Consider the following 26,963-nt stretch of genomic DNA (forward strand, 5'->3'; position numbering starts at 1 on the left):
GCATTACTTGGTTTTACGCGGAAACAAATGTCATCATATCCTGTTACCATCAATGGTCAAGCTGTATTCTATGTTAAGACGCATCGCTTTCTGGGCGTCATCATTGACCGCAACCTCTCGTGGAGCCCTCACTGCGTCTATCTGAAGAAGAAGCTAGTCGCCATTGCTCAGGTCTTCAAATTTCTATGCGGGAAAAACTGGGGTACACCAGTCCATTCTATGTTGCAGCTGTATAGGGTTTTGTTTCTCGGACTCCTACGTTACAGCCTACCAGTATTATCAGGTGCATGCAAGACGAACTTTCGCGCCTTGGAGAGCATACAAGGTCAAGCCCTACGCACGTGTTTAGGGCTGCCTCGGTGCACTTCAACCGCAGCAACAATCGCCATCGCAGGAGCCCATACAATCCAGACACATGTAGCTGTCGACTCTCTCAGAGCGCACATTCGCCATCTGTCAAGGATCCCCAACCATCATTTGGCCTCCCTACCAGCTGAGAGACCTCAAGCGACCTTTTCACGAGTGATTAGCGCTCACCAAGAGTACATACCGGCATCTTTTACACCGGTGGCGAAACCTTCCTCTCCCCTGTGGTGCCTGCGACCGCCTCAAGTGAATTTTGCTATTCCTGGAATTACAAAAAAGTCCAATCATCCATCGCTGGCTTTGAAGCACCTTACGCTCCTACTACTGCACCGGACGTATCATGACCACATACATATATATACCGATGGTTCGACCTCACCTACCAGCTCAACTGCCGCATTCGTCGTTCCAGCCAAGAACGTTACAGATAAATTGAATTGTCGCACACGACTACATCTACATCGGCAGAACTTGCAGCTCTCCATGCCGCTATGATGTACATCACCGAAGAGCCAACAGAGAAATGGGTCGTATTTTGTGACTCTAGGGCAGCCCTTCACAGCATCAAGTCCTCATTACGTCCCAGAACTTACGAGCAAATGACATCTGAAATCAGGGAACTGCACCACCATGCTCTGGAAAGAGGACACCACATTATGTTTCAGTGGATTCCTGCTCACTGTGGCATCGCCGGCAACAACCTAGCTGACAAGGCTGCCCGGTGTGCCCACGAGGATACCAAGATGCGTCCAACACCTTTGACGAGGTCGGACGCTGCCAGAGAACTTCGCCAACTTGCGCGCAAAAAGTCCCAAGGTCTCTGGATTTCAAGTGGCGTCAATTGCAGATTACGTACACTGGACCCCATGGTATACAACTACAACTGCCATCTAGCCTTTCCCGCGGCGAAACAACCTTGTTGTGTCGCTTGTGGCTGGGAGTGGCGTTTACGAACGCATGCTCCTACCGCATGGGAATGGCCGAGAGCCCGATGTGCGACTCCTGTGGGTGCGAGGAGACCATCGATCACCTATTGTGTACCTGCCCTCGCTACGATGTCCAACGCCTCTCTCTGCGGGCAACTTTACGCAGACTGGACTCGAGACCTTTCACCGAGTCAAAGATACTCGGACCGTGGCCACACCCGTCACTGGCTCGAAAAGCGACTTGTGCACTGGTGCGGTACTTGAAGTGCACGGGCTTAACAGACCGTTTATAGTGTCCTTGTGAATGGTGTCCCTCCCACACGTACTCAGTGTTTACTCTCTCCCTTTCTTCCGCTTTCTATTCCCCTTTCCCCCACCCCCAGTGTAGGGTAGCAAACCGGATGCTGTTCTGGTTGACCTCCCTGCCTTTCTTACCCTTGTTTTCTCTCTCTCTTATTTGTTGGTTTCTAGAACTGCTTATCTGCTTTATCGTGCCATACTGTGCCCAATAAATTTTATCCTCAGCAGCTGGTACCTATGCTTTCCCTAAAGTAGTGTTTTGTGTCAGCGATTCGGTGCAGAATTGCGGCAAAGGAGGGGCGAACACTTTTTAAACTGGTCTTCACGTTTGTAGACATGTCTCGGAGCATAATCAACTCTTCATTACCATCCGCTAATACACTCCTTTCCTCAAGCAAGTGCTAAATTATGTAGCCAGAAACTGTAAAAACAGAATCATGTACATCTATAAATATCTCTATTCAGAGATTTGTGTTATTAGTATCAACAGCCGCTCGCAGAACGGGTGAGAGACTGGGTGAAAAAGAAAAATATGTATTTTTTAGCTTATGTCGTTTGTCGTGGTGATAGCGGGGCTCCTCTGCTTGCTGGAATACGTAATCTATGTACATTTTTTTTTACCGCCGAAACGCAGCATTTCATTTACAGAATGGGATTTTTTTCACTTAGTATACGAGTAAACATCACTAAGCCTGCATAATAGACTACTGCAGACTAAGGTGTGACAGTCACTTATATTTATTGTTTTCTAGGCAAGATTTCGCCTACCTTTACATACAAGTACGTTCCTCAATATGAAATGCATCAGCGATGAGAGCGGGAAGCTCGATGCCGGACATGTGCCGTGCGGTGTCATGCGAATGCACCAAATACCCGCCGCGGTGACGTAGTGCTTTCGGTGTGGCGCTGGTAAACCCAAGGGCACAAGATCAAATCCCGGCCGTGGTGGTCGCATTTAGATGGGTGCAAAATGGAAAAGCGCTCGTGTACAGTGCCGTGGGTGCACGGTGAAGAAACCGACGTCATCAAAATCATTTCGGAGTCCCCCTAGCCCTACGGCCTGCCTTGTAATTGTGTCATGGCTTTGGCGCGTAAACCACAGAATTTTTATTGCACCAAATTGATCTATATTTTGTGCACATGTCATGCAAGGTGTTTCTTCTTGCGTGGAACACTTGCTTTTATATCTAGACCCCCGCCGTTCTTGTAGATAGGCTGCGTCACTAGGCGGACCTGAGCCGCAAGAATAATATGAAAAAATTCGTTCAATAATTGCTCTCACTGGGTTATAAGATTTTAAATCATTCACATCATAGGGGGCCAGTAATCGCTGAACTGAGACCAACGAGTAATGAAGTCACGTATGCTTACCTGAATTCCTAAGACAAGCTCCCATTTCAAGATATGTGATCTTAAAATGTACTACGAAAGACACTGGCGTTCGAAGTAAGATTTTCCGAAGATTTCCAAGGTGCTTGACGCTGCCGCGTTGGGCTCCCCGTGCATCACTTTAAATCGCAGATGTGGACACTGTAAATACTGATTGAATTGACAAGAAAAATAATGTGCCGTGGCATAGCAAATGTGATGTGGTTGATAAGACGCAGGCTCACGCTTCACGGTAATATTTACGGTGAATAATGCCATGCTCCAATTAGAGTGCCCTTCTAATCCTTCATTTCTAAGTATGGAGCAGAAAACGTTCTCTTCAAGCACCTGAATGCCCCGCATAATGTGCAATTAGTTTGATAAAAGCGCTTTCCTCAGGGAGACCGTTTGGCAATTAGAGAATGCGGGCGTCTGCGCTATCTCCAGCCGTCCATCCGCCGCGGCATTCGCGATTGGCGTTGAAGCCCTACCACCGCAGAGATTTGCGTTAACACTGCACAAAGGGAGTGGTTTAACTATGAGATCTAATGAATGAGTGTACGGAAGGAAACCTGCCAATAAGCTCATCAGACGCTGTTTTAAATCTCAAGTGAATCTTGATACACCACTGCCACTATACAGCCCGTCTTAGCTATCATGCATCGAGTTTTGTAAAAAAAATTTGGCCATATTCTCCCCCCCCCTTTCTTTCGCTAAACGCGATGCCCGATTGCTGGGCCACCCTAAATATAGCATAGGTCCGCGTCCCATATGCCGGAACAGTGTGCGGGCTTGAAGGACGCGACGATCAGGCTCATAATAGAGGTGCACAAAATTATAAGAAATGCGTGATAGCCAGGCCATTGTTTCTCTGTGATTGCCAGAAAATTTGACTGAAAATTTAAATCCCTACGATCTCTCCTGTTCTTTCGTTTTTTTTGTTACTGCGCCAGCAGTTAAGATAAGAGTAGATTTGCTATCTTCAGCCGACCATTGCTAGCGATGTGCAGCCGGCACGCGCAATCATTATGCCAGCTGTTCGTCATCAGCCCTTAGTACGTGGGAAAAAAATTGGCTGAAGGCTTAGCGTGGTTAAGCCTGGAAGAACCACTGCCTTGGTTCGGCTGATGGGGTGGGCATTGTTGCCCTTTGTTAAACGTATGGCTATACATCATCCGACATAGCGCAAGGCAGCGCGCCAACCACTGCGAGGAGCCGAGCTGTAGCCCAATTTATCCTCCTAGCGTGACGTCACACCAGCGAGCACCCTCTCTCTGTTGCGCCGCAGCAGCGGCGCGCAAGGCTTCGCCTGCACCGACGATGCCGCGAGCTGGGGCCCCATCTCTCGGCCTGGCGTGACGTCACACCAGCGAGCGCCCTCTCCCAGGTGCGCCGCAGCAGCGGCGCGCAAGGCTTCGCCTCCACCATCGATGCCGCGAGCTGGGGCCCCATCTCTCGGTCTGGCGTGACGTCACGCGGTCACGAGACGCGCAGCTGTGTAAGGAGGCGCCACGACCACCGATGGGCTGAAAGTGCGAGCAGTATTGCTTTCGCAATAAAAAGGACGCTGCAGACTTCCACATCATTCGTTTTGCTCTGAACTCATTTATTATAACAGCAGTAAACTCTCACAGTCCGTGCTGTAATATAACGAGCAAGTACGTTATGGCTCACACAAAGTCGTCCTTGGTTACTAGAGAGCTGCCGGTATTGCCCTCCAAAAGTACAGTACGTGCAAAGACGCCACCGATCTCAGAGTCTGAGTCGAATGCAAGAACTTGAAATATTTACCAAGACCGAATGTTGTGGGATAACGGCGTAGATAATGCCCGTTATATGCTCATTTGTTAGCTCACCAGTTATGCAATACTCCCTAAATAGGGGTGTTTAAGGTAATAAAGTGAAGGGAAGTGAGTTCATATTCTACTGGCGGTAGTATGTACCCGAGCGCTTATCTGTGCTAAGTAGGAGTTCTTTGCCGATGTCCATATCATTTAATAACATGTAATAGCACTAAACGTATCCATCCATCCATCCATCCATCCATCCATCTGTCCATCTATCTATCTATCTATCTATCTATCTATCTATCTATCTATCTATCTATCTATCTATCTATCTATCTATCTATCTATCTATCTATCTATCTATCTATCTATCTATCTATCTATCTATCTATCTATCTATCTATCTATCTATCTATCTATCTATCTATCTATCTATCTATCTATCTATCTATCTATCTATCTATCTATCTATCTATCTACCAGCCTGTCTCTCCGTCTCTCCATCCGTCTACATCTCGGTTCTCTCATGGTCATTTCGCTAACTTAGTATGCACCAGAATTGGCGTAGTATTACGAGTGTATGATGAACGTAAATCATAGGTCATGACATGAACATCATGATATGCGTGTTTTGTAGGTCATGAAACAGCCTGCTACGTCTTGGTGCTCTCATGGTCGTTTCGTTAAGTTCGTAGGTACCAAAACTTGCACAGTACGGCAAGAGTGCAGGACAAACATGAATGATAGGTCATGACATGAATGTCATGACATAAGTGTCGTGTAGCTCATGAAACAACTGGCTACATCTTGGTATGCATCCTAAATGACAAGTATGACAAGAGTGCATGACGAACATAAATTATAGGTGACGACATGAATGTCATGACATGCATGTCATGTAGGTCATGAAACACCTGCCTACATCTTGGCGCTCTCCTGGTCATTTCGTTAATTGCTATGTACCCCAATTAGCATAGTATGACAAGAGTGTAGGACGATTATAAATGATAGGTCATGACATGAGTGCCATGACATGCGTGTCATGTAGGTCATGAAACAGCCGCCTACTCATGGTCGTTTCGTTAGCTTGGTAGGCTCCCCGCACTATGCTTCGCATAACATCGGTTCCCACAGGGCGTGGTAGCCGCCGGGTTCACGCTATGGCGAGGATGAAGCGAAAGATGACACGGCCAGACGGCCATGCCACTAGCGACAACTGCACACGTGGCAGTGACAACTGCAGACGCCGTAGTTCTAATCAGGCTAATGGAAACGACGGACAGGTGGACACAACACACCCACTTTAGCGCTTTTACTGGGTGTTGCTTTGGAAGCAATACATTGCCCGTCGCTGCCATTCGGAGCGGATTATCACAACAACGATGTGCGACTAGGAGCTCGATGCGCTAACCAATTAACTATCGGGAAGATGCCGCAGTTGGTTGTTCGTGCGGGCTACGCAGGGCGCGCAGTGCTTACTCGGCGAATAGTGGCGTCTGGATATCATTTCTTAAGGCTGCAGAAAGCGATGCACTCTGGCGCTGCAGCTGGTGCCCGATACGGCAGTTATTTTTTAGCGCAGCTTTGAAGGTGGCAGTGAAATCAAATGTTCCCTACTCCAGGAGAGCTCAATATGAAAAAAAAAGATATCTACAATTGATTTGTACCTGCACTTCTCATGTGCGTATCCGAAAGTATTATTTGTGTTATACAGTCTTTGTACTGAGCTTGTTGTTTCAATTATTCCCGTCATATTAAGTATTTTATTATATTAGATGAAAGTATTCATTTGTAACTCACCCCTGCCTATGGTTTGAACCCTGGCGTGCAATAAACTAAAACAAATCAATAAATTTTGTTGGCAATTTGGCCAGTGACACTTGATCATCAGGTTCGACAACAACCATGATTTAAAGGTTTTCCTCAGTAACCTATTCTTCGTTTGATCGTTTCCCCAACATTTTTCGCATGTGCTTCACTTCAGGCATCTTTCTAACTCACTGAACCCGACCCACCATACATCAGAGTAGAAGCAAGAAAGTAACTACAAAGAAAACAATGACAGTGACCAGCCATCCGTCAGGCGTTACCTTATCGAGCAGTGCAGGCGTTATTCCCTTGGGAGTAGCTACACCCACCACCATTCCCACTAAAACCTGTTTGTCAGGGATTCCAGAAGAGCGTCGGTAGCGTTCGATACGACCCCCAGGCGTTCGGTGAAGCTACGGGTTTGCTTTACGAGAAAACGCTATCCCGTAAGAGAACTTTAACCTACGCTGAGCCTTTTGCTCCCCCGATGGCGAGACCGAATGGCTTACCTTATGTTCCCGCTTTGCGGAGCTCATGTCCCTCCGATAAATGCAGCGGAATCCCCGAAGACAGGTGATATTCGCAATTTCCCATGATTCTAGAAGGCCGGCAGGCCTTGCGGAATGTTTATTGCGAGCTGTGTTGTCTGTCATTCTACTTTTGTTATCCCGTACTAGTACTACTTTATTGCCGCTTGGTTGGGATCACCCTGAGCGCGACGTAATAGCTAAAGGTACAGTTGTGAGCAAAACTAAACTGACGATGGCATTAACAAACAGGTTAAGTTTGTTCTAGCAGAGTCGTGCACCTAGAATTCTCGCAATGAGCTGTACTGATTCAACAGGCGCAGGTGAGCTGTTGCACTTAATTTCATCATTGAAATTGCAGCCTTGAAAAAAAGCCAAGTCCACTCATCGAAACGTTGGCTCCCGCTTTTACCTTGTTCGTATTGTGGCCATCGTCATGATTTCATAAAGACGGCAACTTGGGCTAGTTGGCTCGGATTCATGGTAAGGTTCGTTACTGCACAACACAAGACGAGGACAAAAGAAGCGCAGTGTTGTTTTATACCTTCTTTTGTCCTCGCCTTGCGTTGGGCTATAACGAGTCATGATTTCAGCAAGCATTTCTAGACTGCGCACTTTTCACTCCCCCCCCCCCTTAATAAACACGAACTTTGCGGTATCTGTGATCCTCAGCCTTTTGCTCACTACCGTGCGTGTCACAACCGTAGATAAGGTCGCTCAGAATGGTAATAACATTCTGAAGAATAATCTGAAGGAGTGATCCCGGACGCCTCCGAAGGGACTGCGATGGCAACTGACAATGGCTGAATGCCTTTCCTTCGCCCGACATTTTTCTTCAATTTTCAAGGCTATATTTCAGACAACTTTCCCAATTGATGCAATCCAAAAGTGTGCCTAAGCAATATGCTATTGCTGTGCTCACCTACGTATCTTTTCCCAGTGTGCGTCTTTCTTCAGTTTGCAAACGTTAAAGGATATTCGTTCAGTCGAAGACGTGTCTTTCACTGTCGGAAGTTTCTCTAAAGTTATCGATGATACTAACTATTGTCTACGTTGTCAGCAAGCCTTGTGTAACCAGATTCTGTGCGCGACACCAATACACGCCGTACGTTCCATACAACAAATACTTCGTCCATTCTATAACTTACACGAGCATAAAAATAACACCTGAATGTTCTTTTAGCCCTGACTAAATAGCTTACTGTCTGACCTGTAAGAGCATACGTTGCCCAAGTGTGTACAGAGCCCGATCTTGGTTCAAACGCTACAATGAAACATGCACCCTACCTACAGTGCAGAAAGAAGAGCTGCAAGGGCTAAAGCCATGCACTTCCAGGAAGACAGAACCAACACCTCTGTTATAAGCAGACTAAAATCGACGGTCGAGAAAGATACGCGCATGCTCTCAAGAATAATATCGAAATCAAGGGGTACGGGGAAAGAGGAGGACGTGCTGCGCCGTACCGTAGGAACTCTTGCACAGACATCAAGGAAATTGACACCATCCTGCGCAAAACCTGCAAGCGGGCTCTGTGCTTGTCAATTAGTACGTCTAACGACAAGCTGCAGTAGCTTGGGCTCCACAACGCGACCGACATGTCACCTGACCTATCAACTAGTGCGATTTTCCATCAAGAGCACGGGCCGAACGATTCTCGGCACACTGGGCATTAAAGCGCTGCTGCAGCAGCAACCCCAAACGATGGTCTGGCTGGCCAAGTGCGTACAAACCTGAGACTGGTTCAACTACTACCAAGAAACATGCACCTTAGTCATGAAGCAGGAAGAAGGATTGCAAGGGCTAAAGGAAACACAAAGTAGCCTGGCAACCATCTACTAGTCGCTTCCATAGACGCCGCCCTCTATTCCGGCACCAAAGCCTTCACATACACCGTCATCGTAGGCCAAGAACGCCTGTCAACCTTCTCGATCACCAGCGACAACTTCATTGTCGCCGAGGAAGTGGTCATCGCCTTGTCGATGGCACAGACCACTGCAGACACAATCATAATAGTCTCCCAACAAGCGTGCCGCTACTTCTCTTGCGGAAGAATTTGCCTAACCTCTTGGCAAGTAGCCCCTCCCTTCCGCCGCCCAAGAGTCCAGTAAAAATCGTGTGGCCACCAGCGCATCACAATATTGCACACAAGGAGATGGTGCCTCTCGCGACTCGTGGTTTCTCTAATCAAGCCCCTGGCCCAATGGTGGAGCGCTAAGGTCCTCAAGCTCTCGCCTTTTATCATGCAATCACCATACACTATTGGTCGCCACGTGGAACATTCCTATTTAAACATAAATAGCTAGCCAAAGGTCAGGACCGCAACGTGAGAGCAACTCCAGACCAACAGCTTCCCCCACTCATCTAAAACATACCACTTCCTCCCCAACATGTCCTTTTGATTTTGTGACTTTCTTGGAGCACAGGCTGCCATTTAACACACGGTAGGTGGCTGTACAGAGTCACCCCTTAGCACACCTAATCCATACCACACACCTGAGCTTTGAGAGAGACCCCTAGCCAGCTCCATCCTCGTAGGCCTGCGTCGGCCATCGACGCGGTGAAATGAAAGCTTGTGGTTTCCTGGAAAGAGGACACCACCCCAAAGGCAACGCTTAAAGAATCCCCGAATAAAGCTGTTTATTCTCTCTCTCGTGCTCTCTCTCGTCATACGGTCTAGCAAAGCTATCGTCGACATACGATCGTTATGCACTCGTTGCCACACCAGCGTCGTGATGTCATCATAGTGATCGTGGTCATGCCATCATCGTCATACGGACTTTGTCATTCTATGGACATATATCCTTCGTCATTCTATTGTAATTACGCTGTCATGATTCACTCGCCGTTATGACACCATTTTTGTGTGATCCTCGTCATTGCGTCGTCGGACAGTCGCTACCATGCGTTCCCTCGGGGTCGTTCCACTAGCCTTAATTCTTATTTCGACGTCAAACTCCCGTCATGCCATCATCGCGACGCTGTCGTTTTACCATCTTAATCACTATAGTAACGTCATCTCATTATCTTCATTCCGTCGTCATCATACAGCATTTATCGATTCATGGACATCAACACTTCATCCTTTTGCTGCAATGATGCGATAGTCATGCAATCGTGATTATGCCACCTGCGTCATGTCATAGTAGTCATTCAGTCGTTGGCAGACAGTCACTATTATGCAGCTGTTGTCATAAATGATCATGGTCATGCCGTCGAGGTCGTACTATCATCGTCGTTCAAGCTTCGATCGTCATCTGGCTGTCGCCCTACCATCGTCGTCGCGCCATTGTATTCAGACACGCGTCATCCCACTGTTCTTAATTTGTCGTCACACTTTTATCGTTATACAATGGTCATAATTTAAACATCGTCACCTCTTCATGCCGCGGTCCCCATGCCGCCTTTGCCATTCCATGGAAGTCATTTCTTCGTCATTCCATCGTCGCCACTGTGCAGCATCATACAGTAGTCTTGCCACTATTTTGTTGATGGACCTTGGCAAGCGAGTGCCACGGCGAAGTGGGATGATACCGGAGTATGTCGCATATGGCCGAAGCAAAGAAAGGCTCAGAATGACCCATTAGAAATGTTTATGAACCGCACTTGACAAATACACTGTCTCACTACATTGCTAGAATTCTAACTGCTTTACCATATGCAGTCACTGTGAGATGAGTCATGCAGTAATTTTTTAATGACTATTGGAGACCTTGTTTATATCCCTCATATTTCTGCCCTGACAGCTGTCCTTGTTGCAGTAGTCAGTACAGCCTGGTACCCAGTTATGCAGTAATAAATATTACTGCTGTAAACATACGCGCCTACCTTTGAAGGTTTGATATTGATTAGATATTTGTTATCGATTATTCGTGTTCAATTCGCATTAGCGAACGGACTTAGCAGCCCAATTCAGACAGAAATGATGATATTAAAGACTCCGTGTAACAACCCTTTCGCCCACCCAAAATAAGTGCTACTGCCGAGGTTCAGAAGTCAAAGCATCTCTGCCTGTGTGACTGTAATTACTAGCGCATGCCTATCGTTCATCCCTAATTCTCGCAGATAATGGCAATCGTGAGTTGTAACAATAAAACGAATTAACGCAGCAAGCTGAGCGATTTGGTAACTGAACCATCAAATTCCTTTTGTCGTTCATCCGAGTTGCGCTGCCCACTCCTAGGAATATGTTCGAATTACAGACCTATTTCCATTCTGCCGTTCTTTGGGAAAGTTATTGAGAAACTAATTGAAGTACGACTAACAAAATATCTCTCTAAATTTAATATCATCTCTCCATGTCAGTTCGGTTTTCGCCCCGGGTATTCCACAGAGCTGGCACTCATTCATCTTACGGACCAACTAAAAAAATTTATTGACGAGGGATTTCTCACCGCCTCAGTTTTCATCGATCTAACGCAAGCATTTGATAGCATTAATCATAATATCCTATTTTCTAAGCTCGAAGCAATAGGCATTTGCGGTCCCGCCCTTTCGATACTAAAAAGATACTTATATAACCGGGTTCAAATTGTTTCAATTTCCAGTGCTTATTCTCGACAGCGAACTACTAACATCGGTGTGCCTCAGGGCTCCATCCTGGGGCCACTCCTGTTTTTAGTTTACATTAATGATTTGCCTAACTGTCTTTCTTCGACAAAATGCATTCTGTACGCTGATGATACCACTATATTTACTTTTCATAAAGATATCTCATCTCTCGTTAACAAACTAAATGCTGACTTAGAAAATATTCGGAGGTGGTGCAACGTTAACATGTTATCTATTAATGCATCTAAGACTAAATTTGTTGTATTCTCTTCACATCAGCGAAACATAGCGTCCATTCCATCTATCAGTCTTGGTCCCCACTGCCTTCATCCAAGTTCATGTTCATCTTTCCTTGGCGTTCTACTTGACTGTAATCTGAAATATCACAATCATATTGCTCACATAAAAAAGAAAATAGCTTATGGTATACACATATTAATTAAAGCACGCCCTTACTTCCCACGTACCACATTGCTCTCTCTTTACCACTCTTTCGTTCACTCTCACATTACTTATGGGATCATATGTTGGGGAAACACCTATAATACTCATATTAAGTCTTTACAAACAATTCAGAACCGAGCCATCAGAATAATTACATATAGTTCATGGTTTTCTAATGCCTTTTCCCTACTACACGAGAATAACATCCTTACTATTTCCGGGCTCACTACATACAACCTCGGTATATTTTTCTACAGATTTCTACATAATGAGCTACCGTCGATCACGTTTTCACCATCTAACTTGACAACTAATAGTACCACCAGATTCGCGTTAAATAACAATTTTCTTTTACCACAAATCCGCACTAACTACGGTAAACAAACCGTGGAATTCACTTCCATATCAGTATGGAACACTCTTCCTCTCATCATGAAAACTACAAGATCTTTACAACAATTCAAAAGGGAACTGAAAATGCATTTATTATTGACAAACTAATGAGAAAATTTACTGTATCCGTTTTTTTTCGTTCTTTCTTGCTTTTTTGCCTTTTTGTTTGTTTTTGTTCTTGTAAATAAACTACTGGTATATGTTTCACATGCAATTTTTTATGTTACTGTGAGATAAGCTAAACCTTGTTATTATTTGTAATGAATTCTGTATTTTGCTCTGTTAACGTTCATTTCCTGTTGCTTGTTTAATACCTTATTATATGCTACTGTTGCTTTGCGATGTCAATTATCATAACTATTTTTGTACAGGAGGTCCCGATACAGTCTTTGACTATGGGACCTCCTCCTGCATACTAAATACATGTAATTTGACCCAAATTCTAACAATAAAATTCTGATTCTGATTCTGAATCAATATGCTGGTTGGGTGCGCCAAGTAAAGTAATTATTTCGAAGAAGTTCTTAACTATTGTGCACATGTTCCATCTATATATGTACTTGTACTGTTTCAGTTGTTGTTGGTGACCTATTACGGCATCTTGTTTGTCGACTTTTTCTTAAAAATAAAAATGATGACGGCTGTCACAGGTGAAACAAAAAGCGCCTTAAATAAATTTTTCAATCCCTGGCAGTCATATTCTCCTGTCGGATATATATGTCCGCCCAAGGCTGTCAGAATGAGTACGTAGTTTTCGACTTAGAGCTCCGCTGTCATCCTCTGAATTTTCAAAGGGAATTACGGTATGGGGTGTCACCCATGGAACAAGCAAACAACCTTGAGGTTGTAAACATTTTTTTTTAGTGCTGCTGCGACCATTACTCTCTCTTTTCCGATTCAGAGGTTCAGTTCGGGTTTGGGCAAGTTTTAAGAATATCTGCTCAGGTTGAAGTTTAGTACCGGAGACAATTCCGGTTCTGGATACAATTTTCGGTTGCCGTTTTGCTCGACACTCTGCACAGAATACACGCCATCGCGCCCGTAAACCAAAACAGGAAGTCAAACGGGTCACCACACAGCGGCTTTCGAATCCTACACGACGACTTCCACGCATGCGCATTCGCATAACCAAGTATGCTCAAATCGAACCCCAATGGCTAGAAGAATGACATTAGTGATTTTCCGCATGCCTTATACGAGTGTACATTCTTCGGCTCGGTGTTTTCCACAGCAACCACGACTGTCGACTGTCGAAGATTACTTCGAGAAGGACACTACGAAGGGCAAGTTCGGTTCGGTTTGCAGTGTGGGCAACTAGTGGTGGTTTTAAATGAATGTGTCGGAGAAGCACGTTTTCTCTTTGTTTCGAAGTAAAAAATTAAACGTCATAACCGACACCATTTAATGCCTGACACATGTAGCGCATGTTTCTATATTTAATGATGTCCATAAAGATGAGGCAGATATATATATTGAAGCAGTCTGCGCTGGACGCATGAAAGAAGACGAAGGAAGGTGCTAGGGGAGAAGTGAGAAGGAAGAAGTTGGAATAAAATGGCGGACGACACCCGTCTCACTTAGATGATGTCATTTCTGTTGCCGTTCTAGTTAGGAACGTTACATTTTGGCGCAGCCGACAGTTTTTGAAGACCAGCGATGCGGGTGACGTTTTTCGTCGACCAGGCGTCATCAGAGTCTGTTGTGTTCACCCGATACCAAGTGCACGGTGAGCCAGCGACGGACCTTCCTCTTGAAGTTAGTTCTACCGCGCTGATCAACGTGGTACTGCAACAAGCTGCAATCAGCCGCCAAGCCCTCGTGCAAACAGGATCGGTGACAGTGAATCTACAACTGCAGACACTGAGCGAACTCGTTCTGGAACCCATACGACGTGGCACCCTCAAAGAGGAAACGCCTGCCGGGAAGGTGAGCCTAGACTTGAGTGTTATGGAACTGCAAAGGAACATTCTACAACAGATCGAAATAATGAGAACTTTCGTCCAAGCGCTTAGTCGAGAGCAGTCAGCACGAAGTATTGTTGAACCAGATGTTTTTGAAGGAAAATCGCAAAATGCACACTACTGGCTGTGTTTTTTCGAGTACGCCGGTGACAAGAATCTGTGGCACTCCGACGACACAAAGATTTTGCATATGCGCCGCTATTTGGGCGGTATAGCCAGAAAATGGTATGACGTGCAACTCATGGATTATGGAACAACATGTTGGGAACTGTGGAAAAGCAACTTTTTAGGGGCTTTCGAAGGCAACGCAGTAGAAAGATGGGATGCGGCACTGCGGTTCAGTTATACAGGTGGCTCTCTGCTTGAGTACTGTCTTGAGAAGCGTCGCCTGTTGTATTCTGCAGAACCGAAGCTGTCGTCTTCTGCTGTTGTAGCTTTGATAACGCAAGGGTTGTGTATCGAGATCCGTTGTCATGTACAGCTCAAAGGTCCAAGAACGTTTGATGACCTTCTGAACTTTCTACAGACCTCAGTGCCAAGAATTACATCGAGAAGACAGCCAGATGGTAGAACAGAGCAACTTGATTCCAATCTAGAGTCGTTGCCGTCAACTGAATGTGAACACAGCTTCATAAACAAATCTCTGGGAAGCGTAAATCATGACTGTGAGGATGGTGAAGAACCAATTACTGCAGTTCACGGCAACCTACTTCCACATAATCTGTCTACCGTGCATCACAAGCCCCAGAAAAAGAGCTTCAGTGAGACAGTATATTTGGTGTCGTCAAGCTTATTGTACGCCCCCATTAAGGTAGATGGCATTGAAGTGAAGGCTCTCGTTGACAGTGGAGCTTCGGTATCTATTATCAACAAGACTCGAGTGGATGCCAGTCGTCTGCACGCTGGTAGAACATTGCGTGTCCAAGCCTACGATGTGTCAGTGACCATGCATAGCGAATGGGTAACCCTGGCTATTGAATTTCAAGGAAATGCTATTACCAGTGACGTATTGGCCATTCCCAATGTCACCTACGATTTTCTTTTGTCCCGTCCAGACATGAAAAAACTTAAGATGAACCTCTATTGGGATGACAAGGTAATGGCCGAAGACACGATAAGAACAGAAGACCCTGGTGAAGAACCTAGTGTATCAAGGCTAATTTTTCACCACGAAGACATCAAGACTAAGTACCCAGAGCTTATATGCAGAGGAAGCTACCCTCCAGCAATGAAATCCCATGTCGTTCCTTTCGAGCTCGCAGATAAAACAGTGGTTCGTAGAACCCCCTATAATATGTCCAGAGATAAAAAGGTGTGGCTGAAAAAGGAGTTGCAAGAAATGTTAGACGCAGGTATCATCCGGCCTTCTGTATCCCCATTTGCTTCTCCTATCACTATTGCACCTAAAGAAGACGGGACATTCCGCCTCTGCACAGACTACCGGGCTCTCAATCGTCAAACTGAATTGATACCTTATCCAATGCCGAGAATCGACGACATCATTGACGAAACCGGTGGTTGCCATTGGCTTTCACGAATAGATCTCTGCAAGGGCTTTTGGCAGATTCCACTAAGTGAAGAAACGAAGAAGTACACCGCGTTCATAACCCCATTTGACTTGTTTGAGTACAACCGCCTACCATTTGGTTGGAAAAACTCCCCTGCGTGGTTTCAGAAGATTATGACGGACATTCTGAAACCTTACCTGGGCACATTTTGCAATGTGTACATCGACGACATCATCATCTACTCAAAGACAAAGGACGAACACCGTAGTCATATTTCAAAAGTTCTTCATGCCCTCAGTCTTGCCCAACTCAAAGTCAACTTCAAGAAAAGCGCGTTCTTTCAAGATACCGTAGTATTTCTTGGCAGGGTGTTTGATGGACAGACTAAAAGCACCAAGCAAGAATCGGTAGAGAGAATCTCCAAGCTGGTAAAGCCTTATGATGTGCACTCCCTGCGCGTTTTTCTTGGCCTTGCAGGACACTTCCGGGCGTTTATCAAAGACTACGCATTGAGAACAAGGTGCCTCACACGTTTAACTCAGAAAGACGTGCCTTTTCATTGGGACGAGAAGTGCGAAGCTGTCTATCGTGAGCTTGTAAAACTAATATCGTCGGACCCCATCTTGCGAATACCGGATTTTTCCTTGCCTTTCGTGCTGAACACGGACGCATCACATTATGCTACCGGTGCAGTTCTATACCAGAAGCCATCCAAACACGCTGATCAAACCAAACACTACGTCGTGGGGTACTACAGCTATACCCTGAAACCCGCCGAAATCAATTACTGTACCACAGAAAAGGAAGCTCTGGCCGTCTTAAAAGCTGTGCAGTACTTTCGTACTTACCTGGAAGGTGCCAAATTCATACTTTTCACGGACCATCAAGCATTGACTCAACTTCTGAGCATGGCCCAGCCAAGAGGCCGCATTGCTAGATGGGTGAACTATCTGCAACAATTTGATTTCGTAATTTCGCACCGTCCTGGCCCACTCCTCACTGACGCTGACGCACTATCAAGATTACTTGTACAGGAATCAAGCAATAATCCAGATACAATCAATCATATTAAGCTATGGGAAGGTACAGAAGAGCTCCAGTTTATCAATGGAAGGTATCACGTACCACCAACTATGATTCCAAGGATTCTTCATCTATCATTCTTCATGCCCTCAGTCTTGCCCAACTCAAAGTCAACTTCAAGAAAAGCGCAACATTCGGCAGCAGTGGCGGCAACTGGTTCGTGGGCCCTGTTCTCATCACTTGTCATACGCAGGATCATCGAAATTCTGGGCATCAACGACGCAAGCGCAAGCCTCCACCATCAAGCTATCGGTTGCATTACCGGCTTCTGGAACACGTGTGACCAGTTCCCCGGAACCGCCCCTTCAATTCGCCTTTAAAAGCGAAGACCGTGCTGGCCAGCTTCACACATTCGGCAGCAGTGGCGGCAACTGGTTCGTGGGCCCTGTTCTCATCACTTGTCATACGCAGGATCATCGAAATTCTGGGTATCAACGACGCAAGCGCAAGCCTCCACCATCAAGCTATCGGTTGCATTACCGGCTTCTGGAACACGTGTGACCAGTTCCCCGGAACCGCCCCTTCAATTCGCCTTTAAAAGCGAAGACCGTGCTGGCCAGCTTCACACATTCGGCAGCAGTGGCGGCAACTGGTTCGTGGGCCCTGTTCTCATCACTTGTCATACGCAGGATCATCGAAATTCTGGGCATCAACGACGCAAGCGCAAGCCTCCACCATCAAGCTATCGGTTGCATTACCGGCTTCTGGAACACGTGTGACCAGTTCCCCGGAACCGCCCCTTCAATTCGCCTTTAAAAGCGAAGACCGTGCTGGCCAGCTTCACACATTCGGCAGCAGTGGCGGCAACTGGTTCGTGGGCCCTGTTCTCATCACTTGTCATACGCAGGTTGGTTATTATTATTTGAACCTAACCTGTATTTTTCATTTCTGTTGCTGCCCCTGCTGCCGTTATTGCTGCCTCTATTGCTGCCTTCACTGCTTTGAATGCTATTATGACAACCGATACTTGTCTTTCGTGTTGTGAAGAACTTTCAAATGATGAGGAATCCATGAAATGTATTGAGTGTTGTCAATACTACCACCTAGGCAAATGTTCTGGCATAAGTGAACGCGCATTCAAGACGAAAACTGAGGAAGCAAAGAACACATTGAAATGTCCGACATGTCGCATGACCGCTTCGCGCAAAGTGCACCGTAACAATGACTTACCTTCAACTGTCCTTAAGCAACTTGCTGCAATTAATGGCAGTTTGGTAAATCTAACTGCCAAAGTGGAAGACTTGTCAAACCTAAAGGAAACTGTCGGTAACATTGAAAAGTTTGTTCAACATGTGTCAGACAAGTATGATGCTCTCCTACAAACGTCTGACAGACATGAGGGGCAGATCGAGAGCCTTAGCAAGAGAGTAGAAGTCCTAGAGGCACACCAAGACAAAAATGAAGTTGCAAGGCTAACTAAGGAACTAAACGAATTGCAGCAATACAGTAGGCGTCACAACATGGAAATTCACGGTATATCTTTCACCGAAAAAGAAAACCTTCTCGGAAAACTGAATAATCTTGCTCACAAACTCGAGCTTCCCCTGCTGAATGAATGTGATGTGGACGGTTTGCATCGCCTGCCAGCACGTGTTAACAAAGTGCCTATCATTCTCATAAGGTTTTCCCGCCAATCTGTGAAAGTAAACTGGCTTGCAAAGCGTAAAGTTGTGAAGAAGTGTGATAAAGACATTTCCTTTTTCGATAACCTGACGGCACTGAACAGAAAGCTTTTATGGCTTGCCAAATCAAGAGCAGGTGAACAAGGCTACCAATTTTCATGGTGTTCCGATGGAAAGGTCTTTGTAAGGAAAGAACCTGGCGCAAGGGCAATAAGGATTGCCTCTGAACATGACCTTGAGCTAATTGCTTAAGTTGGTTTCTTTTTTATTGCTGCTGTTATTGTTAACCTTCACGATGTATTATACTAGCGACTCCCTTAACACGTTCATAAATGAAAATAGCGATTGCAAACATTTTTCCTTATATCATTTGAATGCACAAAGCCTCAGAAATAAGATTGCTGAAATTGAGGCTGATCTCGAGCTCATAAAATGTCACTTTGACCTAATTGGATTCACAGAAACATGGTATATATCAAAAAGCGATGTTACACAGTTAACAGGTTATGACAATGTCTCTGTATTTAGAAAAGAAAGACGTGGCGGTGGCGTATCTTTGTATATAAAGCAAGACATTGATTATGGGGTTCTTCCGGAATTCACCGTAGTTTGTGATGACTTTGAGATAGTTGGTGTGACCAATCAGAATACAATTATACTTCTCACGTACCGACCCCCTCACGGATTAGTTAGCACCTTTCTTACTTACGTTGAGTCCTTTCTTGAATATGCTACCTTCACTAAACGACATGTTATTATATTTGGTGACATGAATATTGATTTATTAAGAAGCAACGCTAACCAGGTGCATCTCCTCGAGTTGATGTTATCATATGGTTGTGAAAATATTGTGGATAAGCCCACACGAATCAGTCAACACTCTGAAACGCTCATAGACTTGTGCTTCACTGATTTACCTTTAAATAAAATAACATCCGGTGTAATTTTGACGAGCTTAAGTGATCACCTTCCTTTTTTTGCCTTCTTTTCCTTGGTGAAAAAAATGGATCGAACTAATTTCCTCCGACGAATAATCAATGAGAATAACATTGCGCAGTTCCATTCATTGATGGCTGACGTAGTCTGGGATGATATATATAGTGAAAGCAACCCGTGTAAGGCATATAACATTTTTCTAGAGAAAGTGCTTCGCCACTATAACAGTGCTTTTCCACTCGTGGCCATAAAAAAGAACAGGAGGATAAGAAAAGAGTGGATTACTCCGGTGTTATACAGACGTATAAACAGAAAAAACTGGCTGTTTGCTCGTTTCATAAAAACGAAAAATCCGGTTCATTTCACGGAATTTAAAAAATTTCGTAACAACTTAACTTCAGATCTTAAGAAAGCAAAATCAGCTTACTACGACAACAAATTTTCCACAGTCATGAACAGCCCTAAACTATTGTGGCAAACAGCTAACAACATCATAAAAGGTGGCAAAGCACGCATTCCGCTGGATTTTTACATCGACGGTACAAGATTTTCAGGGGTACCACTTGCAAACAAGTTTAACGAACATTTTCTCAATGCAGGTTCGCCAAATTGCTCACGCATGAGCCAAGCGTTAACGCCTATCACTTCATATGTTCCTTCCACTAATAGCAATTCACTGTTTCTGATACCTACATCGGAGGAAGAAGTTGTAGGTATTGTAAAGGCAATGAAGGGTGGGTGCTCGCCAGGAAATGACGATATTAGTGTACGCCCCATCAAGGCCGTACTTCCATTACTTGTGGGTCCTCTAGTACATATTTGTAATCTCATATTAGAGACCGGTATATTCCCTGAAAAAATGAAAGTTGCACGCGTAACCTTAATATTCAAAGGAGGAGGAAAAAATGATCTAAATAATTATAGACCTATTTCTGTTTTGCCGCTCTTTTCTAAGATCCCCGAACGCATAATATACACGAGGTTAAACAAATTTTTAAATGCTCATAATATAATATGTAAACAACAATATGGATTTCAGGCTTGAAAATCAACGGAGGCAGCACTGCTATTCATAAAGGACCGTATTTTGGAAAACTTTGAACAAAAACTATATACACTGGGTATTTTTCTTGACTTCCGAAAAGCCTTTGATTCTATTAAACATAAAATTCTTATGGAAAAACTGGGAAAGTATGGTATCAGAGGAATAGCACATGAACTGATAGACAGTTATCTCAAAGGAAGAAAACAATACACTAGTATGAATCAATTTCTGTCAGATATAGGAATAATTAAGTACGGTGTACCGCAAGGATCTATTCTTGGGCCTTTGTTATTTATTTTATACATCAATGACATCGTTAACATCCCCCTGACACCTGATATTATCCTTTACGCGGATGACACTAATGTGTTCTTTTCTGGTTCAAATCTAGCCTCACTTGAACAACATGCAAATCAGTGGCTGAGTCAGCTACAGATCTGGTTAAACAACAATGAACTTGACTTAAATATAAAGAAAACACAATATATTATTTTCCGTCCCAAAAATAAGCCCTTGAATCATCACGTCCAACTACAGATCTATAATACCAATCTGTTGCCAACAAATTCTTGCCGCTTCCTGGGCGTCTGTTTCAAATATGACTTAACATGGACAGATCACGTGGATCAGGTCCGTTTGAAGGCATCTAGGTCCATCGGTTTGTTGCAACGCGTAAAATATCTTTTACCTCTGTGCTTGAGAAAGCAGATTTATTTTTCCGTAGTTCACTCCTACTTTATGTACTGTCAGCTAGTTTGGGGTACATGTAACAAATCAGATTCAGACCGCCTTTTCTCGCTTCAGTTCAGGGCGTTGAAGACGGTATTCCGTTCCGAACCTGTTGTCAAGGAATCCCTGTACGACGCAGTTAAGGTACTGCCGTACTATCAACTTTACAGCTTCTCATTGGCTGTACTCATTTTTCATTACATTAAGCAAGATTTTACATCCTTCCGCACTAAGTACTTAAACAGGAACCTTACCCATAACTTGCGCACTGTATCTATGGTTTGGTCTAAGCCACGCACAAATTATGGTACTCACATCATAGACAACCAAGTAGTTAAACACTTATCCTTCAATGATCAACTGCATAAATGATTGCCAAACCCTTTCTCAATTTAAAAAAAAAATGAAAATGATGCTTTATTCTCCGGCCTCTCTTGCTTAGAATTGTACCTTTCTTTTATTTTGATCAAGTGCTATTTGAATGATTCTCTACCTCATTGTTTCCGTGAATTAGAATGATGAATTCAATGTATAATATTAAATCATAGGATAATTTGTCATATGTGACACAGTTTTGTATTTCTGAGCTTCCACTGATTTCTTTGACTTTGCAATGTAGTGAGATCTGCAGAATGCAGTATTTTGTCGTGCCGACCTGCTGTCATAATGTGATCCCGAGGTGAAGACCCCGTCAGGAGGCATTGTTGCCACCTTTTGTCGCGCCTCGTGGACATTCTGTACTATCTGTATGTCCGAATAAACTGAATTGAATTGAATTGAATACCACGACACCCCTGAATCGGGTGGACATGATGGCTTCTGGCGCACTTATAAGAAATTGCTCATGAGATTCACATGGCCGGGCATGAAAAACGACATCAACCATTACATCCGCACATGCCACCTCTGCCAGGTGAACAAAGTTAAATTCAAGCAATCGACAGACGTTATGACAAACCCTGAATATTCAAGCATCCCGTTCGAAGTAATTCATTTGGACTTCGCGGAGCTCAAAAAGAAGGGGGAAGGAGTCAAGCGAACGCAAGCTTTCTTGCTCTCCATAGACGAGTGCACACGGACGATTGCGGCTAAAGCTGGCAAAGAAGACGCAAACAGCGTAATAGACCTCCTCAAAGCTGAGTGTTTTAAACACACAAAGACGCTCGTCTGCGACAACGGGCCGGCTTTTCGGAGTGCCAAATTATCAAAGTGGGCCCAGGAGCACGGCATCATGATAAAGTATTCTTCTCCATACCACCCGGCAACAAACGGCCTAGCGGAACGTGCCATACGAGACATCAAACAGTATCTGAAGATGTATCCAGACTTTGCCGGTGGCTGGAAGTGCTGTCTCGAGGCCGCTGTGAAGCATCACAACAGATCATACACCACGAGTTTAGGCTGCAGCCCTCATTTTGTAACTTCAGGTACAGCGCCCATACTTCCTGCAGATCGTGAGCTAGGTCTCCTAGAGAACCTCGAACTTGCGGAAGTAAGGAAAACTGTCAAAGAACAGGAGATCTACAAGCGCCGCATGAAGCGAAACTTTGATAAAAGGCACAGTAGCGAGATACCGGACATACAGCCTGGAGACTATGTCCTTGTAAGGAAAGGAGCTGTGCCCTCAAATTCAAAATATTACGGACCATTTCAAGTTATTAAGACTGCATGCCAGCATGGAATATTGAAGAATGTCTGGTACGCCGGAGCCTCGGGCCAAACGGAGTGCGCCGCTATTGGAAACGTATTCAAGTATTACCCCAGGAGGTGTAATTAAAAGAAATCCGGAAGAGTGAAGCAGTCTGCGCTGGACGCATGAAAGAAGACGAAGGAAGGTGCTAGGGGAGAAGTGAGAAGGAAGAAGTTGGAATAAAATGGCGGACGACACCCGTCTCACTTAGATGATGTCATTTCTGTTGCCGTTCTAGTTAGGAACGTTACATATATATTTACTTATTTATTTATTTATTTATTGCAGAAATGCAAAAAGGTCGGTTTGAGGTAATTTTTCTAACCTGCTACTTTGCTCAGAGATGAGGGGAAGAGGTTAAAAAGAGGGTTATGAGGAGCTATGATGAGAATAGGTATAGTAGGGTACGATTAGACGAGTTTGCACGTTCGTGTTTATAGGGCGCGTTCACAGTATTGAATCTAGGCCTGTGTTAATGAAGAATGCCCAAAGTGCCTTTATGTCTCGCTTCGTTGAAAATCTGTCCTGCCATAGGCCCACTAATGCGTTTTCACTCAGTTACCTGTTATTAAATGGCGCCAACGAAAAGGCCGACGCCTGCCGTTCAAGGTCGTGTTTGGGACACGCAACAAGTACGCGTTCCATTGTCTCAGGTATACACCACACGTATCACATTCTAATGAGCCCGAGCGTGGAATGTGATGCGAATATTATCGCCCAGAGGCAACATCTCGTCTACGCCTGTGCAGGATACTAGGATGGATGGATGGATGGACGGATAGACGGATGAACGGACGGACGGACGGCGGACGGATTTTATGAGTGTCCCCTTCGAAACGGGGCGGTGGGTTGCGCCACCAAGCTCTTGCTATTTTACTGCGTAATGTCCTACCTAGGTTAAATAAAAAAAAGAAAAAAAAACACCACATGACTACGTTGGCTGCCACCTGGCGTCCAAAATTGCTCATGGGGATCTCCATTTGAATTACTGAATGTATGTATAGCCAAATCGGAACAAATACACTGCTAACAATGGCGGCTGCACCGGTACTCCATGCAGGGGTCTTTTCTTCCTGCAACAAGAATGACACAGCCTTTCTGTGAATTAAAAAAACTATTCATCGAAACTTGAAGTAGCTTTCGGTGACGACACGCTGCGGATCTATTTTCTACAAGGAGCATCGAACATGATTTGGAGCTTTTCGGAGCCAGAAGGCAACGTCAGTTTGAAGTACAATTGTCATCGTCGCTTCGACAAGCATTTCTCAGAATTCACGCGCAATGAGATTTCTCTTGGGAGCTTAGTTCACCGCTTAATACCAACAAAGAGTGGTTCTTGTGCGTCAAAGGTTCCTGAATTTTCAGCCGCCATGAGAATGGTTCTCTCTGTGTTGGGAGGGTCGTATGGAAGTCACAATTATCGCAGACGTAATTTCCGCCTATTACAGTACAACTGCAACTGCGAAAACCCCAAAAGTCCGCCCTGGCATCGGAAGTACCATTGTAAATAAGAAACGGCGAGAAGCTGCTCCAGGACACGGCGTCTAAACAATCACGTGCTGTCGCATAGCGCTAAGCATTAGCTTAACCTACAGCTATCACCTTTCCACACGTTGCACACGCTCCGAAAGTAGATTTGGCCCCTAAGAAGTTAATATTGCAATGTTCCTATAACGTGACACCATTTTCTTACCCAAATTTAAGAGGATAAAAGTATCCAGACCTCGTGCACTGTGGCAATCGGTGTAAGCGAAGATGTCTGTGCTGTTTGCTATGATTGACGATAATTAGCGGGGACGTTGACGGCGAATGCGTAATTTCTTCAGCGCTTTAGATCAAAGCAAGAATGGCCAGTTGATGTTAAATGTTACCCTGCATGCACCACTCCAGTTTTTCTGTGTAGTACACAGAAAATACGGGGAGACATGCTTGCCTGAGGCATTGTGCGCCATTCTTCATAATCTCCGAGAGCTTTGAGCAGTATCATTGCCTCACATGACACATCGTGTATTAGCAGAAGTGCTGAACTTTCATGAAAATATGAAGCTATACGTGCCAAAACCACGATCGTATTATGAGGCACCCGTAGTGATGGACTCCGGATCAATTTTGTCATCCCGGTGTTCTATTTAGGGGGGTATGTTGGGCTAGGTGTTTGGGCGTTAGGGGCTTCATACGAATTTCCCGCGGTAAACAAAGAAAAAACGATAGGAAAAGAAGCAAGTGCTTTCTTTCCTAGTGTTTCTGTTCGCAAGAACATCTTATAAGGCACTTAACCCTGGTATTCATTAAAGTGCACCTAAATCGAAGTGCACTGGAGTTTCTGTATTTCGTTCCCGTCGAAATGCGGATGCCACAGTCGGAATTGAACCCACGACCTCGAGCAATACCATAGGCGCCAAGCTACCGCGGCGGGCACACAAGTCTTAACTTCACCTAGACCTTATGGCCTAGACCTAGACCTAGTGTCCCCTAGACCTTATGGTACATTTAATGCGGCTTTGCATCTGCGGGCCCTGCGTCAGTGGTCATCTTGACAAATTTGCATAGTGTTTAATTTTCACAAATAGCAGAACTGTTTCATACCATACCTTCATATTGTCCGCAACACGATGTCGTTTCTATAGTCGAATCCTTTCCTTGCCTTCTCACGTTATCTTTTCCTTCTGCCCTTCTCCCCTTACAGGGGAACAGCGAGAGTGGCAAGGTTGTTATTCGCTCGTTTCGCGACTGCATCGGTTGTCCTCATTCGCTGCTTCCTCTCTACCATTCTATCTACCTCCATTTTAACTGTGGACTTGCATGTTAGTATAAAAGTAAGCGTTGCTCTTTGTGCAATGATTTTGAGGGGTTTCACGGATAATTACGGATATCAAGAAGCTAATGTGGGGACACTAACGGGCCCCAAGAGGGCATTGTGCATGTACGACTGGATGAAAAGTGCCGAACGAGTTTTGCGCGTGATTATTCTCTGGCACTCTCCTTCAATGTATATGCACACTCTGAAACAACCCCGGAAGCGGCGTGCAAGACAGCGGCAGCAGCAGCCGCAGCAGCAGCAGCAGCAGTTCTAGCGGGAAAGTCAAGGAAACATGCAAAGAAAGCTTCGCTTTAAGATCAGCAAGAATATGCCACGAAAGCGGCTGTCGTAGCCCAAAACAGAGACTGTCCGCGGTAATATCCTTCTACAGAGTGACTAATTAGTAGACTTCTTTTTCTCAAATAAAGGTTCAGACAATAACTAAGTTATACGAAACACTTTCTACAACACCACTCTTGTGTTTTTCAGCAGACACTCACATCCCCTGGAGCTTGTGCACAATCAATAACATTTCTTTTTCTTTTACGATTTGGTTCTGTCCTGCCTTTTACGTCGGTCTGCCCTATCGTCTTACTCACCTTTTCCCAAAACGCGGTCGTAATGATGTGCAATTATCGATGCGCGAAAATAAAAACGCAGGAAACGAAGGTACGTGCAGAAGAGGAGCCAGCGCACTTGAATTATGCAAATTAAAGGGATTATCAAGCTGCGGGATGGAAACAAAAGAACGCTGTTGCTCAATCAGCGCCGACAGCGATGAAGCGAGGAATCCATTAATTAGGACACAGGTTCACCGAGGAGTCTGTGAGACGATCCCTCAGGGCACTCCGCCAACTCCGCCGTCTCGATACTCAGGTGCGTCTTTTTCTGCATAAAAGCGCTCCTTTCATAAGACTAGCGGGCTCTCAATACTTTACTCGCTCTTCAATTATTCTTAACCCGATGCTCTTCATTAAAACTTACGCAAAGACAACGAGAAAATAATGTCTGCTACGGGCTGTTCAACTGTATTTTCCACGGATACGTCAAGAGATATTTGATAAACTGAACTAGGTTTTAGATTTGTCAGGTTTCCAATTTCCTAATATGATCAAAAATG

General features: G+C 44.9%; 1 protein-coding gene across 27 annotated transcripts in view; it reads right to left on the minus strand.

Moving 5' to 3' along the window:
- LOC135919011 (uncharacterized) overlaps nucleotides 1-26,963 on the minus strand; it is a 997,771-nt gene that overhangs the window by 826,634 nt on the left and 144,174 nt on the right. The gene's annotated exons all lie outside the window — the stretch shown is intronic.

The sequence above is a fragment of the Dermacentor albipictus genome, chromosome 9 (genome assembly GCF_038994185.2).
Source record: "Dermacentor albipictus isolate Rhodes 1998 colony chromosome 9, USDA_Dalb.pri_finalv2, whole genome shotgun sequence".
NCBI lineage: Eukaryota > Metazoa > Arthropoda > Arachnida > Ixodida > Ixodidae > Dermacentor > Dermacentor albipictus.